The sequence below is a fragment of the Ctenopharyngodon idella genome, chromosome 1 (genome assembly GCF_019924925.1).
Source record: "Ctenopharyngodon idella isolate HZGC_01 chromosome 1, HZGC01, whole genome shotgun sequence".
In the NCBI taxonomy this organism is placed as follows: Eukaryota; Metazoa; Chordata; class Actinopteri; order Cypriniformes; family Xenocyprididae; genus Ctenopharyngodon; species Ctenopharyngodon idella.
In genome coordinates this window covers 12,436,578-12,452,412 of record NC_067220.1, presented here as the reverse complement: position 1 = coordinate 12,452,412, position 15,835 = coordinate 12,436,578, and the positions used below count along the sequence as shown (strand labels likewise).

The following is a 15,835-nucleotide window of genomic DNA, read 5'->3' as shown; positions in this document are numbered from 1 at the left end:
TAACGTTAGGCATTTTTGATGCTGTTTAATGTTTGATGATCGCATTATTTTACATGTGCGTAAGCAATTCTTCTATCGCTTGTTTCTGCTTCTTCTTCACCTGTGTTTTGATCCGGAGATTCTGTACTCTTTCAGAAGATCTGTAATAGCGCCCCCTACTGTATAACAGTGAAAACATGGATTGGAAAAAAATTTCAATGGCAGAAAAGCGTTGTGACATAAATTACGGAAAATTCCGTTAGTGGCGGGGGAAGAGTTAATAATAATATATTGGATATGTATACACTTTCGGGTGCAGTTAAATGTATATATTTTTTGAAAGAATGTAGCTTAATGCTTTTTTGCAAGAATGCATTTAATTGATCAAAAGTGACAGTGAAGACCTTTCACATTGTTATAAAAAATTCATTCTAATATTCATTAAAGAATCCTGAAAATAATGTATGACCGTTTCCACAAAAATAATAAGCAGAACAACTTTAATAATTAATAATATTAACATTAATAATAGTAGTAAATGTAAATGTTGAGCAGCAAATCAGCATATTAGAATGATTTCTGAAGGATCATGTGACACTGAAAACTAGAGTAATGATGCTGAAAATTCAGCTTTGCCAAAGGAATATATTACATTTTGAAATATATTGAAACAGAAAGCTGTAACTTTAAATTGTAATAATATTTCACAATATTACTGTTTTTATTGTATTTTTATCAAATAAATGCAGCTTCTTTCAAAAACGTACTAACCCTAAATGTAGTGTAAATATCATGGATATTAATAAAATAATGAATGAACTCAGTTGAACAATACATTTTGTTTGATTTTTAAAATAATTTAATATTATTTGAATATTACATTGTTTGATCCAGTAATTGTAAGCAGCAGTGTGAATGTGGAGAAGTATGAAGCTCAGTGTTTGTGTTGTTGAAGTATCTGATGTCAGGTTATGATCTCCTCTTGATCTTGTGCCTGTTAGTTTCTCTTTTTTCCTCCCTGTGGTACAGTCTGTAATATATTTTCACCTTTTTTGTGTGCTTTTATTTATTTTGTTTTCTTGTTGAGTGTAATTTGACTCCTCACTGGTTGTTGTGGTTTTGGGTTTTTTTATTGGATTTCTTTATCTTCTGTTATTATTATTGCCTGCTTGAGCAACCACAATGCAGGCTACCAATGCTATTATTTCTTTTTACGCTTTTATTGTTATAGTGCTCTGGGCAGAGACCTCATGGGTTAATCTTCATGTTAGTCTCAATGTGATATTGTCCATCCCAATGCTGCTATCCAAACTGACCTCACTGCCAACATCGTGAGAACATAATTACAGCAAATTCAGCAGTAAAGACATGAGCTGAATAGATGAGGAGAGATGCCGTCCGCTGTGCAGTGCTCAAGGCTTTCATACAGCACAGCGTGATCTGAGGACACAATCCGCCACCTGTAAGGAACGCAGGGAATAAGCTCAGTTTAATATTTGTTTCTACTCCTGAACAGAGGGTCTCCTTCTTGACCCTGCTTCCAGGTCTCACACCAAGTCCTTCCAAGTCTTGAGTATTTTTGGCACTGCAATTCACATCTCAAAGAAAGTGCGTACGTTATGCAGATAAAAGTCTAGGCTAGACCTCGAGAGTGGAGAAGAATGCTGGAGTGTGAATGTACAAATGTAAAAACAGTACCTGTTCCGTTTGAATGAAATGAAAGTCAAGTGCTAAAAGTCCCATCAACAGCTTATCCTGGCCAAGAATGCCTATTTTGATAGGTAGAGATAGTTTGACAAATATATATACTGTATATACATGTGTGTAATGTGTGCAAATTTTTATTCTATTTATTTTCAATAAAAAACCTTCAAAAGTCATGGTTCAGTCATGGTAAGTAAGATCAATTTGTTTACATCGGCATGAGTTTGAAAATCATACTTCATTGGTCCAGACTCAAGCCATCAAAAAAATCGCTATGAATATTCACAAAGTTGCGCTTTAAAACAATACCAAACTTGGACTAATGAGGAAGTTGCTGAGGGGAAGCGCGAGTGGTGAAGCGAGCAGAGAAAAACGGCTTTTTCCATGGACAAAGGAAAGGTAGCCTACTCCTCTCAGAAAACATACAAATTTTAGATATTTTTAGGGATGCACCGATACCGATACCAAGCTCATGTACTTGTACTCATAAAAATACCCCTGATACCAAAGACCGATACCTCACGTGACGTAACTGGCAGAATTTTTGTGCACAAAGACACCTACGGCAGCAGCAGAAACAATGTCAGCCTCAGGGGTGTGAAAATACTTTAAAATTAATGATGACAACACACACATTGCGAACTGCATGCTTTCAATCACGATTTGTGAAGGCGGGATAGGCGGAATCGCGCTGAATGACTCAGACCAGAAGCGCTCTCTTTCTTACGTGTGATCCCAGTTCTCTCAGACAGCGCGCGATCAGTATATATTATATATATAACAATTATATATATTGGTAATTATATACATATACACTGCCGTTTGGGGAGTTTGGGATCGGTAAGATTTTTTTAATGTTTTTAAGAGTCTTTCTGCTCACTGCATGTATTTGATCATAAATACAGTAAAAACAGTAATATTGTGAAATATTATTACAATTAAAATAGCTGTTTTCTATTTGAATATATTAAAAAAAATAAAAAAAATAAATAAATAAAAAAAAATCCTGTGATGCAAAGCTGTATTTTCAGCATCATTACTCCAGTCTTTAGTGTCACATGATCCATTTTCAACATTGATGATAATAATAATAAATATTTATTGAGCACCAATTCAGCATATTATAATGATTTTTAAAGGATCATGTGACACTGTTATTTTAAATTATTAAAATTTTAATTGTAATGCATTTTTACAAATATACTTTTATATACTCAAATAAATGCAACCTTGGTGAGCATAAGAGACTTAGTATTATTATTAAAGTATTTAATTATATAAATAAATAAATATTATATAAATTTAAATAAATATATTTCTACAAAAACAACAAGCTTTGGATTCTGCCAGCTAATGTAATGTAAAGCAATGAGTATGTTTACATGCACTGTAGCCCTTATTCTTATTATCAAGAGACTGAGATTGTAATGTAGGTCATTAAAACACCTTAAACTGTATGTTTTTTTTGTTTTTTAATCAGGTAAACGGTTTAAGCAAAACCAATGCTTTTTGCCCATGACCTTGCTCTGTAAACAATTTTACTATCATTCTCATGGCTTATTTAACATGTCCATGTGTGTTCAAAAATATGTGATTTCAAACTTTCTTGAGCTGATTTTGGATATCTATATTTTTGTGGAACATGTAAACGCACTCAATGGAAATGGAAAACACTCTAAGTTTGGTTGATAGACAACATTATTAGTTTTAAACTTGATTTTTCATGAAACACTGGTAAAGATCATAGCATTAATGTTGTTCAAATGTAACTGAAGTGGGTGAGAATGATGCAATAACAGCTTTCAGATCCAAATCCACAGGTTCTGTATCTTGTTCTTGCACAAATTAAGCCCTTTACTTAAATAAATGCTTTAGATATATTGGATGTATTTTTCCCTTGGATCTGCATAGATTTATGTTGGGATAGAGCCAAAGCAAACCTTAAGCCTTAAGCTTAAACATCTATCAGCAGCTGATCCCCCTCATTATGCGGCTTCACTGATATGGCCAGCCACCGTTCCCTTGAATAGCATACAGCCATTGTAACCAACCTGTTGTTTCCCATCTCATGACATCAGTGTTCAACAGGACCTTTTGATAGATCGTATTTACTTTGAATGAAAAATTGACAGGCAAACTATATACCCCTCGACGGAGGTGAGTAAATTCTTGCTAGGTTTCTATTAGCTGTGCTAAGGAGGGATTATGTTGTCTTGGGGGAGTCAAAGCTTTGTAAGCGAATGAATCCCAAACCTCTAAATCCTATTAGCTGCATACAGAGGTGAGGGAACACAGAGCCATGGCTTAACCTTAAGACTGACAGACGCACAATTGTGTTTTATTGCATCTGTTTGTCCTCTCTCTTTCAGCACAACAAACACAGCCCAGCATAATAGAAATTTTTAGAGTCTGAGGTCTCTATAAACCTGATTCATAACTGTTTGTTGTAAATGTTCCTTTCACTCCGGTTTCTCCATCTCTATCTAATCTGAAACATATTCTGTCGTCACAGGCAATAGGAAGTCTTTGAGACACATCTGAATTCAATGTTTGCTTAACATCCTGTCTAGATGCCTTCATCTAGTCGGTTTTTGAAGACAGCATAGATATTTTCTTCACTGTCGGCGGTTTGTGTGCTTACTTATGACTCAGTTTCTACTAAGAAGTATTGTAGTCTCTATATCCTTGCTTTTTAATTTCTAAAGTGGAATTAGAAACGATGTGCTCACCAAGGCTGCATTTATTTGATCAAAAATACAGTAAAACAGGGCAATTTAAAATAACCATTTTGATATATTTGAAAATGTTATTTATTCCTGTGATGCAAAGCTGATTTTTCAGCATCATTACTCCAGTCTTCTGTGTCACATGATCCTTCAGAAATAATTCTAATATGCCGATTTGGTGCTCAAGAACATTTCTTATTATCAATGCAATAGTGAATTTTCACTATTGGGCTCAGACATTTGGACCCACTGTATATGTTACCTGCGTAAGTGTGTTTTTCTGTGTGTGTGTTTATATGTGAGGAAAAGAGAAAAGAAATGAGCTTTCTTTCTCTATTTCTTTTTCTGTCCATTTTTCTTTCTCCAACCAAGTAATGAATCCACTGCTCTGTAGAAAAAAATAAAATAAAATAAATTTTTATTGGCAAAGGAGAAGCAGGCTGGTTGGAGGGGAGGAGGAAAGAGGAATGGATAAAGATATGCATTAGTCAGAGGACGGGAGTGCAGGAGAAAGCCCATGAATCTCAATCTAACTTTATTCAGCTGGGACCAGGAAAGAGCAAGCTAGCAAGGTCATCTGAGACAGAGTGACGCAACAATTACACAAGCCTGCCAGGCCCATTGTGATTGGCCATCTTGCTCTTTGATCAGTTTCAAGGTTTTTTTTTTTTGAGCATTTCAAGATTTCTGCTCGCCATTAACTCTCAATAATTTAGCAAGAGGGAAGTAAGTATAACTTACATTCTGATCTACTGTATGGGGTAGGTGTCAACATTCATTATATATGAGGGATTTTCATTACAGAGAACGTGTCAAAAGAAATTATGTTGTGATGTGGTGTGGAAATTTACAGTGGGTATTTTTCCAGTGTTAAAATATGGCATCATATTTTGGAGAAAATTATGTAACGCAAAGCTACCATTCAAAAGTTTGGGGTCAGTAAGATTTTTGTCAAATAATAATAATAATAATGATTTTATTCAGCAAGGATGCATTCAATTGATCAAAAGTAACAGTAAATACAGTAAATATATTGCTTAAATAGTGACAGTAAATCTTTTGTAACGTTATAATGTAAAAAAAAAAAAAAAATACTGACCATAAACTTTTGAAAAGCAGCACTGACTTTTCACTTTTGTATGTGCCCAAGTTTAAATGCCCCATATTGACTATTTACAAGAAAATTTCAGTAACTGATTAATTCTTAAAGTGTTAGTTTACCCAACAATGAAAATTCTGTCATTAATTACTCGCCCTCATGTCGTTCCAAAACCGTGTTACATTCATTCATCTTCAGAACACAAATGAAGATCTTTTTAGTGAAATCTGAGAGCTTTCTGTCCCTCCATTGACAGCCTACGCAACTACTTTATTTACAAAATATAAATCTCCAACGCGTTCACGAGAGCACCACGAGGTGCGTGAACTTGTATTGAAGATTAATATTTTGTAAATAAAGTGGTAAATGATGTGTTTTTGCACAAACAAAGCACTTGCGTCGCTTCATTAAATTGAGGTTAAGTCACTGGAGTCACATGGATCACTTTAATGATGTCTTTACTGCCTTTCTGGGGCTTGAAAGTGTCAGTTATGTAGCTGTCAATGGAGGGACAGAAAGCTCTCAGATTTCATTAAAAAGATCTTCATTTGTGTTCCGAAGATGAATGAAATAACTTCCTTGTCGTTCGTTCATCATCTGTGCTTTATTTTTTGTGAAGCGTTATTTTGTTGCGCCTCAGCTGTGATAAACAGACATCCACTCTCGCATTGCGTGTGTAACAGTGGCCAGATAGTGAGAGTTGTGCAGGTAAACCACTGGCCACTGTCGACAGCTCAATGCAGTGTTTAGTGCCATTGTCAGTGCACTCGCCTCGCCTGCCAGCAGAGAACGGGCCAGGGTTTGAGACCGACTCGGAGCAGGGTGGTTAGGATTGGTGGGTAAGTTTTGGAGGCGGAGCAATGAAGAGAGGGGTGGGTTTGTTTGGGTTGATTTCAAATGTCAATAATGTCCAGCATCGTTTTTGAAATTACTACCTTCCCACCTTTAAGTTTTAAAATTGTTTCGTAATTTTTTTCAATTTTCATTGTCTGAAACTTCTATAAGATGTATACAGAATTGCTAGTGGGTTTGGTCTTATAATTTAGAACTATGGAATAAAATGGAATATGATGGAATAAAATTATAATGATCTAACATTGAACAGGATAACCTGAAATTCCATTTTTTAAAATTAATTATTATAAATGATTCTATAGAAATTATTATTAGATTCCAAATTTTTTTTTGGCAATCCTTTCACTTTAGTTTTTTTAGTTTTACTCAGTTTCCGCAGTATTCCTGACAGTCTTTACAACAATTCTTGTACTGCTTGTGTCCTAAAGTAGAATAGACAAACCCCTTGGCAGTTTTCACATGGCATCTAAAACAATCACCGGGGGGTGTATAATTTGTCTGTGAAGGACAGTCCAGTGCTGTGGAGTGTTTGAACATCAAGAGCCTGACTGTAAGATAAAGTAAATGTTTTCAGTGCCAGAACATTCTGTCCTGAAATCAAAGCTTAAAGCTAAAGACCACATCACCCAGAGGTGCAGTACAGAATGAAGCTACAGACGTTTAGCTCTGACCTCGGTGTCAGCTGTATCATCACAACTAAACTAAGAGAAATTACTGTACATCTGACCCTTTGGCCTTGGCTCTCAGCTGATCAGCACTATTGACTATGTGTATTTGGATTTGGTAGCATTACTTTATGTGTTTTCAGTTTACAAAAGCAGATTTAGCATAATACCAGTTTATACTTGTTAGCAAAGAAAGAAGATGAAAATATATTTAATTTTCCTCCAGTAGCGTTCCTCATTTGCAGTGTCTACAGCAAATGAGATGGAAACTGAATAGTAAGTATCTCTTTTGCACCCTATTTATTGTATTTTTCCTTTGGTCATCATTTATCAAATGTGCTCACTATCATTAGGCCATAACTAGAGGTCTAAATCGTGTATCTGTGTAGATGTGGATGTCCTACCCACACAGCTGGAGAGATCTGATTGGTGCTCCCGGGTTCTCAAGTATCCAATCAAAGCGCCTTTGAGAAAATCTGCAAACACACAGATATAAGACTTGAGTCATAAGTTTGAGACATTACAAATGATTCAAAGCACTCCTATTCATCAAAAAATATGTATTACAAAATTATTCATGATAACCCTAATCTTTTTGTTTGTTGTTTTTTGTCTGGAAGACAACAATCAGGCAGTATAAAATACTATAAATTATATTGAAGCAGGTACCTGAGCCATTTCTACGACAATATCATGTATAGCTCAAAAATATTTAGGCCTAAATATAAGATTTATGTATTTGAATTGCATATAAAATTTCCATCCGTTTTATCATAAACTAATAAACTTAATGTGTTGCATATATATATGTATGTCTTTTAAATACACAATAAACATGTTTATAAATATGTAAACATGGTTATTGTTTATTTAAAAGACAAGTTCATTAGAACTATTATGGAAATCTTACTTGTTTCTTACCCGTTTAATAAAAGTATGGCTGAATTATGTACTGTATGCTTTTCTTCAGAAATCGTAAAAATGTAATCTGACATTGATACACAGGTTTGAATATATCACAAGGATTAAAGTGTCTTCAAAGGGCTTTTATCCAAATTCATTGCCTTCTAATTTTCTAGACAAGTAGGGATATCACTGCTTTATCATAATAGAATTATTTGACATGAAAAGAATTGGGCGTTGAACAAAGGTTGGCGTATATAAATGCATTGGATTCCATCATAATGGATGCTTTTTATTTATTTCCTACATATGGATTCATTTGAAGTGGCAGCCGGAGATCTTACAGTACACCCACAATGTCTATAACCAACTATTCGCCTTCACTGTGGATTTCTGATGAAATGAACAGCCATATAACAGAAATCTTTTCCTCGGCACGCTTGTTTAAAAGGCTTTGTAGAAAATCTACTGCATGCTGTGGAGCAGACACTGTTCCTTCATTATGTCCACATTTTATGAGATCATAATACTCCATGTGCAATATTTAACAAATTCAACAGAGGTCACGTGCACTAGAATGCTTTCCATGGACCCTAGATCTAAATATTACATTGCCTCTAAAATGAGTTCAAAAAGACATTGTGCCAAGAAACTTTTCACCTCATTCATCAAAGTTCTGGAAGCAAATCTTTTCCAGTTTAGATCTTGTACGGCAGCAACATTACAATTGAATATTCTTGTTCCTCTAATCTTTGTTCAATATGGAACAATCGGGTAACGACTTACTTTAGCGGTAACTTATTGTAGCTTCTTCTAAGAAACACGTAGTTGACATTAATTTATGTATTTATTCGCTTTTCGAAAGGAAAAACTCTCTTGCTCTGATCCACCCATTTGTGTGCCCTACATACAGATCCTACTGTTCCTGAAATCTGCTCTATTAAGTCACACTGACCCAGGATTGAGAGGCCTCCAAGGAATATGCCCTGTGGCAATCTCTCTCTCCGTCTCCACAACCTGACACCTTTACAGTCATACACACACAAAATAGGCATCAGAGATATCACAAATCTGAGATAGCAACCATTTCAATAGATTTCAATAGCCTGTCTCTGACAAAATCACAGCAGACTATGTTGATGGGAAACTAGACCATTTGTCTTTCTAAGTGGCTGTTTGTACATTTATGCGTTTGCAAGAATGTTCTGTGTGATTGATAGGTGTTTTTTAATACTCAAGTCTCTACAATCTTGCTGAGCAACTTAGTCATAGGGTTAGCAAAACATCTGGTTGAATGGCACAGACATTTAAAGGAAATTCTATCGCCACCTGTACTGTGTTGTTTAACTACATGCTTCCAATGCATTGTACTACAAACTGTAGTTTCAATGCAGCTTCAAAGGGCTTTAGATGAGGAATAAGGGTCTTATCTAGCAAAATGATCGGTCATTTTCTAAAAAAAAATGTATACTGTACAGTTTTTAACCACAAATGCTCATCTTGCACTAGCTCTGCAATGAGCCACGCACTATGTAATCATGTTAGAAAGGTCACGCATGACGTAGATGAAAGTACAGATCCAGTGTCTACAAAGCAAACGTGCAAAGATTAAGCCAAACACCCTTTACAAAAAAAAAAAAAAGAAAAAAAGGTAAAAACAATATTGGATGATTTTGAAGTTGGTGAAGAAATTGAGTTTTTCGCCCTACCGATGTCACGCGTTGACCTTTCCAACGTGATTATATCATGTGTGGCACATCGCAGAGCAGTGCAAGATGAGCATTTGTGGTTAAAAAGTATATACATTTTTGTTTTTTTTTAGAAAATGACCAATCGTTTCAATAGATAAGACCCTTATTCCTCGTATGGAAATGTGTAGAGCCCTTTGAAGCGGCATTGAAACTGCAATTTGGACCTTCAACCCGGTGTACCCCAGTGAAGTCCACTATATGGAGAAAAATCCTGGAGTGTTTTCCTCAAAAACCTTAATTTCTTTTCGACTGAAGAAAGAAAGACATGAACGTCTTGGATGATATGGGGGTGAGTAAATTATCAGGAAATTTTAATTCTGAAGTGAACTAATCCTTTAAAGGATGTTTAGATGATTTTACTTTACTAAAACAAGACAAACCCAGCTAACAGGGAATGTTCTCAGAACATTCTGGAAAGGTTCTCTCAAAGTTCTAAAGAAACATTCTTCCAGTAATGTTTGTTTTAAGTTATCTGGTCTTTAATAACATTCCCAAAACATTAGAACAAAAGCGTTTTATTTTTACAATGTTCATGGATTGTTATTATTTCTGTAATATCTCTTTTCATTTCTTTGCCCCTGTGTGAATCTGTGAACATGAATTCAGACACTACCAATGACCTTGATCCTCAAAATATTGGGACGATGGTCACGCAGGTCACAACGAATGTCAGGTTTTAAAGGCACAGTATGTATTGACAGCTAGCGGTTGAAATGGATACTGCAGTCCAAATTCAAAATATTGAAGAGAGACTTGTTTCTCCCGCCCCCTCCTCCACAGAATGGACGCTCATGTGGGTTTCCAGATTGAGGACACACAACAGGAATGAGCACAACTGTAAGTGGAAGGCGATGAGTTGATTTATTCGCAATTAATGTCTCTGGACATACTGGACAGATGGATGCTGAGGCTTTTTAGGTTGGGTAGGTTGCGATCTCTAACCCAGTTCGTTTGCTTGCGTCCAAGGCTGCAATAAGCTGTGTTTTCCACCAACTGGCAACCCAGGGGTGTCAAATACTATTGGGTAAATTGGCAGTTGGCAAGATCAGACAGACCAAAACAAAAACAGACATTCTGACACGGAACATACATTTTGAACTAGAATAACTGGCTGTAGCTTTGTTTTTTGGAGAAACAAGCATGTGAACTTAGCGTGTTTCCTAAATATCTGCAAGCATATTATGGTTCTGTCAGGACCACTATTGTCAAATATGATTGATAATGCATAGAGTTTGTATTGGCGGTATGGTTCTGTTCTGGGCAAGAACTCCTTGCGCATCCATGCAGCCTAGCATGGATAAGAGCAGGGAGAGCAGCAATAACACCCCTTAGGGTAAACAGAACAGAACCAACATATGCAGATATCATTAATGTCAATAATTTAACGTACACATATTTCAAGAATTGGTCTGATTCAGGGGAATCATAAGGCCAAATCCTGACTGAAGAGAGGAGGAGCTGGGGATGGAGGAGGGTAATTAGCTCCTGAGAAATGCGATAGGTACTGATAATACTGAGGAGCTTATATATTGATGCTGTGATAGGCGTCGTATTCCTATAGGTTGACGTGAGTCACCTGGGAGTCAGCTGATGCGAGCTTGACTGACGTGACCTGCCAGAACTGATGCTAACGCTGGATTATTTTTATGCTTTAGTACAGTCAAAAAAATTACATACAGCACCTTTAAAACATAGATGAAACTGATCAATGACATTGCTGTATTATGATACAAAAACCTGCATCTTTGTAGCTGTTAAAAATGTGCCATTATGAAATATTAGAGTGTCCAGTGGTTTTTTTTATTATTAAACAAAACAGATATTGTACATAATGGCATGATGGCATTAACAAATATAATAAAAATAAAAAGTGAGTCTTTTTCGATCTTTTTCTAATTTCTTCTTCTAATCTAATTTCTGTATAATACGTATTGTAAGTTTGTAGGATTGTTTTCTTTTATGCACATTAAAGATAAAAGATGATTACAAACAGAATCTCTCTTTTAAAGACCGAAAAGTGATGTTGCATTCTGGGAAATTCGAGGGAGTAAACGTTTCAGTGCACCGCATGGTTTTGACAATGAGGCAGCCCTAGAAAAGTCTGACTCCATGCAAGGGAACTATGGAGCGGATTGATAATAATTAGGAATTTGATATTTTGCAGTCTTTCATTCCAACCATCCATTCATCCAAATGAAATAGAGAGATTATTGGGTGTCAGATTCAGATCAGTCAAAGATCCAGTATCGTATTATCGAGAGTCGTCTCACTTTCGCACTACTCTCTCTCTCTCTCTGTGTTTTCCCATTCACTGACTGTTCTTTTGTCCTTTTAACTGGTGGTAATTAAATGAACAGGGTGCTTACGGAGAGGTGTCTTTCAGTACAATTAACTTGACATACTGTGGTACATTACTGCCATCTTTGCTGTGACCTTATATAGTGTAGATAAACTTTCTTCAAATTAATTGCCAGGTTAATGAGTTCACAGCGGGTTGTGCATTTCAGCAAATGGTTTCTAGAGAGCCAGCAGGAAGGGAATGTATGTGTCTATTTGCTGGGAAAATAAAGGTTTTAACTTTGTGTTCACATTTTTTTTTTATTAACGTTTACATTATTGCATTTGGCCCCATTTTTTAAGTGATACTTTTTTTTTTTACATTTTGAAGAATGTTCACTTAAATCCTTTCCAAGGATCACGCAAATCTATCGTGTGGCTTCAGGAGTATAGTGTACAAGTCTTTTGAACTACTTTTATGGTGTTTTAATTGTGCTTTTTGGAACTTGACAGCCTGTGGTCATTGTATAGAAAAGATGTATGTAAAGGTTGGCTGATTGGAAAAACATGCCTCTATGTACATTTTTGCAAACTAATGAAATATAATATATAAAATATAAATATAAATACAATTCACTGCAGTTTCAAGCATGAATGAACACTAGTGGCAATATAACACCAACAACTTATTCCTGTTCACCCAAATTTTGTATGATTACAGGGCAGATGATCGATAAATAAAGACTTATTTTTACACGGTTCCTTTCACAAAACTATGTTTTGACCTGAAAACACTTTTACCATATATATAGTGCATGATTTGTAAACAGTGTTGGGGGTAACGCATTACGAGTAACTTGAGTTACGTAATCAAATTACTTTTTCAAGTAACTAGTAAAGTAACACATTACTTTTTCAATTTACAACAAAATATTTTTCAAATAAGTAACGCAAGTTACTTTTTCACATTTATTCACTGACAGCTCTCCTCTCCCCATGTTGAGAGAAATAAAGTACAGAAGTGTTGTGTGCGCTGTGTGAACATGATGGTAATTGTAGTTCTAGACTAAATGAGAACATTCATTTACTCATCTCACTTGCACGTAAACATTCAGTATTCCTCAAAATGAATAAAAACAGTGAAATGCAATCTCAGAATTTTACGCAAACCTGTAATAATTAACTATATTAAATTACACAAATATACTTTATGTATTTATTCTCACTTTATGTCTTTGCTGCTGACCCTCAATGATCTAATTCAACCATACTAATAAGCAAAAATTACTTTAGATTAGATTTAGAAATAAGAGTTTTGAACTTCCTTCTCCTGTATCCTATTCTTCTTTAATCCAGAATGGCAGCACAGCTGCAAGGTTTGTTTGAGCTGCACCCTCTACTGTACAGGTGTAAATATGCATTTCCTTCAGCCTGAGGCTTATTCATTTCATTTTTGGTGTAACATTTGTCAAAAATAGAACTTTTTTGATGTTATTAAAAAACAAACAAGCAAGCCCAGCCCAGGTGAGAAAAAGTAAAAATATTTTTTCATAAAAAGTAACTAAGTAACGCAATTAGTTACTTTTTTAGCGAGTAATGCAATAGTGTAATGCATTACTTTTAAAAGTAACTTTCCTTAACACTGTTTGTAAATGAATAAATTTCGACTTCTGCATCACCTAAAAAGCTCCGTAAGTATGGCTTTTCTGACGTAGGAGTTAATTCAGGTTAATCCAGTCATCTTGATAGCAAAAATTATCCCAATTAACCTGAATTTGCCTAGTAAACTTGCTCTGTAGCTCACCTGGTACAGCACTGCACGCTTTGGTATGAGTCCCTTGAAACACGAGTCACAAAGAATTCAAATACTTGTAGAAGCCAACTTACTGGCATGGTTGCTTCAGCAAATGTGTTTTTATCTCACATCTGCTTTAGTGTACCTGGTACGTTATTTTCATATGTTGTGGAGCATTAACCTTTTAGTGCTACTCAATGGACAACATAACAAACATAATAAAATGTTGCCAGAATCACATTCATCTGTTTTGGATAAAAATGAAAGTGCTTTTAGTATCACTCACTGGACATTTCACTTTGAAAGCATCAAGAAATGTGCAATAAGCAACATAATATCATTATGCAGAAATGTTGCCACTTTTCCAATGAGCCTGAGTCTTATGTGTTGAAAGATTCTTATGTGTATGAAGAAAGTCATATGGGTTGGGAAATAGCTTGAGTAAGTAATTTTGGTAGACTATCCATTTAATGTTTCTTTTTGGAGATAGCAAGGGGAAGGAGGAAAGAAAGGGGAATGACAGAATATGAGGATTTAAGGAATTGGCAAGGACAGGAGTGGATGCATTTACATTTCTAAGCAGAGCAGCATCTCTGAATCAGTATAAAATATGGATGCATTGATTCCACGTTTGTGGGTCGTTTGTGAGAGGTATACAGTCTGTGTAAGCTTCTTACTGTATTTTTGCTCTTATATTCTCTCACACACTCATATGTATTCGTCTCTTGGCCATTACATTGCAGTGACCCAGAAAAGCATAAAATTGCATCAGTAAGCCACAAATCATCAAATCCAGTTTCAATAACCTAGCAGAAAACAGGGATAGCACACGTTTGGTAGAACAGGTGCTATAATTGTGCCGACAGTGTGTGTACGTGTTTGTTTTGTGTGAGCGATACTTCACGGAGTGTTCTACAATTTCTTTCAAGGACCTCCTGGTTGCATCATCTGTTTCAGAAATCAATGGGTGAATAACCAAACACTTATATATTCATTAGTATTCCAGTCACAGTAGGATGAAGCAGGCATTGGGTATAGTGTACACCACCCTTTGGGGTAGCGGGGGAGGAAATACTTCAGCAAGAAAATACTGGGTTGTTTTAATTGTTATAAATGTATACAATTAATAAAAAATTTGTTGTCCGAATAGTTTGATAATTTTGTTAGTTTTCTTTGTTAGTTAAATGTTCTAGAGTCTGTGCATTTTTTATTTGCTTTATATTTGCAAAAAAAAAATAAAAAAATGAAAATGCATCTACAATAACATTTATGTGAAATCTGCCCACTCGTTTCGACTGCATGGCACAAAAAAGATGACACAGTGTTCTGGTAAACAGCACATGGAGAAGCATCAGATCTGTTGAATACTCAAATGAAGCATCCACCACCCGCCCCCAACCAATTTTACGCCATTTGGAACCCTCCACACACCGGCAGAATCTTAATCAACGGAGGTTACTGCAGATCATGCCGTTTTAATTGATAGCTAGGGATGCCAGCTGAATTTCAAGCTTACTAGGTGATAGTATCACATCACTGGAAATGAGTGATACCTCATTATTTTGACATATCAGAAGGAGAAAGTAGAAGTACAAAAAAAGAGATTAACATGAAATGCAAAATTAATGACGGCATGCAGAGGGTTCTCCCAAAGAGAATTACATAAATAATATACTCACTGAAAAAATCTGTTTCTTAATCAGTATTTTTGACTTGTTTTCCCATTAAAAGATCCTTAAACAAGATATATGTAAATGAGAAACAAAATTGCATAGGATATTAAGAAAATATTCAGATTTCAGAAAATATATCTTATATTACATTTATTTATCTTACCCCACTCTTAGACTGTTTTAAAGCATAAATTTCAATAAACTTGGTCAGATTTATGCTTAAAGCAATAAAAACAATTGCTGGGAAGGTAATTTGCCTAATTTCAAGATATATTACATGACAACAAACCTTAATGTCTTATGCAATTTTTCCTCTCAAGTAAATGAACATTTTTTTTTTTTTCTAAAGGATGTTCAGATGTTGTTTTACTGGAATACAAAACATAAATACTGATTAAGAAAATTATC

The 15,835-nt window shown here is 35.3% G+C and overlaps 1 protein-coding gene across 4 annotated transcripts in view; it reads right to left on the bottom strand.

Moving 5' to 3' along the window:
• elfn1b (extracellular leucine-rich repeat and fibronectin type III domain containing 1b) overlaps window positions 1-15,835 on the bottom strand; it is a 115,062-nt gene that overhangs the window by 25,425 nt on the left and 73,802 nt on the right. For all 4 annotated transcript variants that reach the window (XM_051889602.1, XM_051889593.1, XM_051889615.1 and 1 more), the window contains exon 2: window positions 7,433-7,504. The gene's annotated coding sequence lies outside the window, so the exon portion shown is untranslated. The remainder of the gene's footprint in view (window positions 1-7,432; window positions 7,505-15,835) is intronic.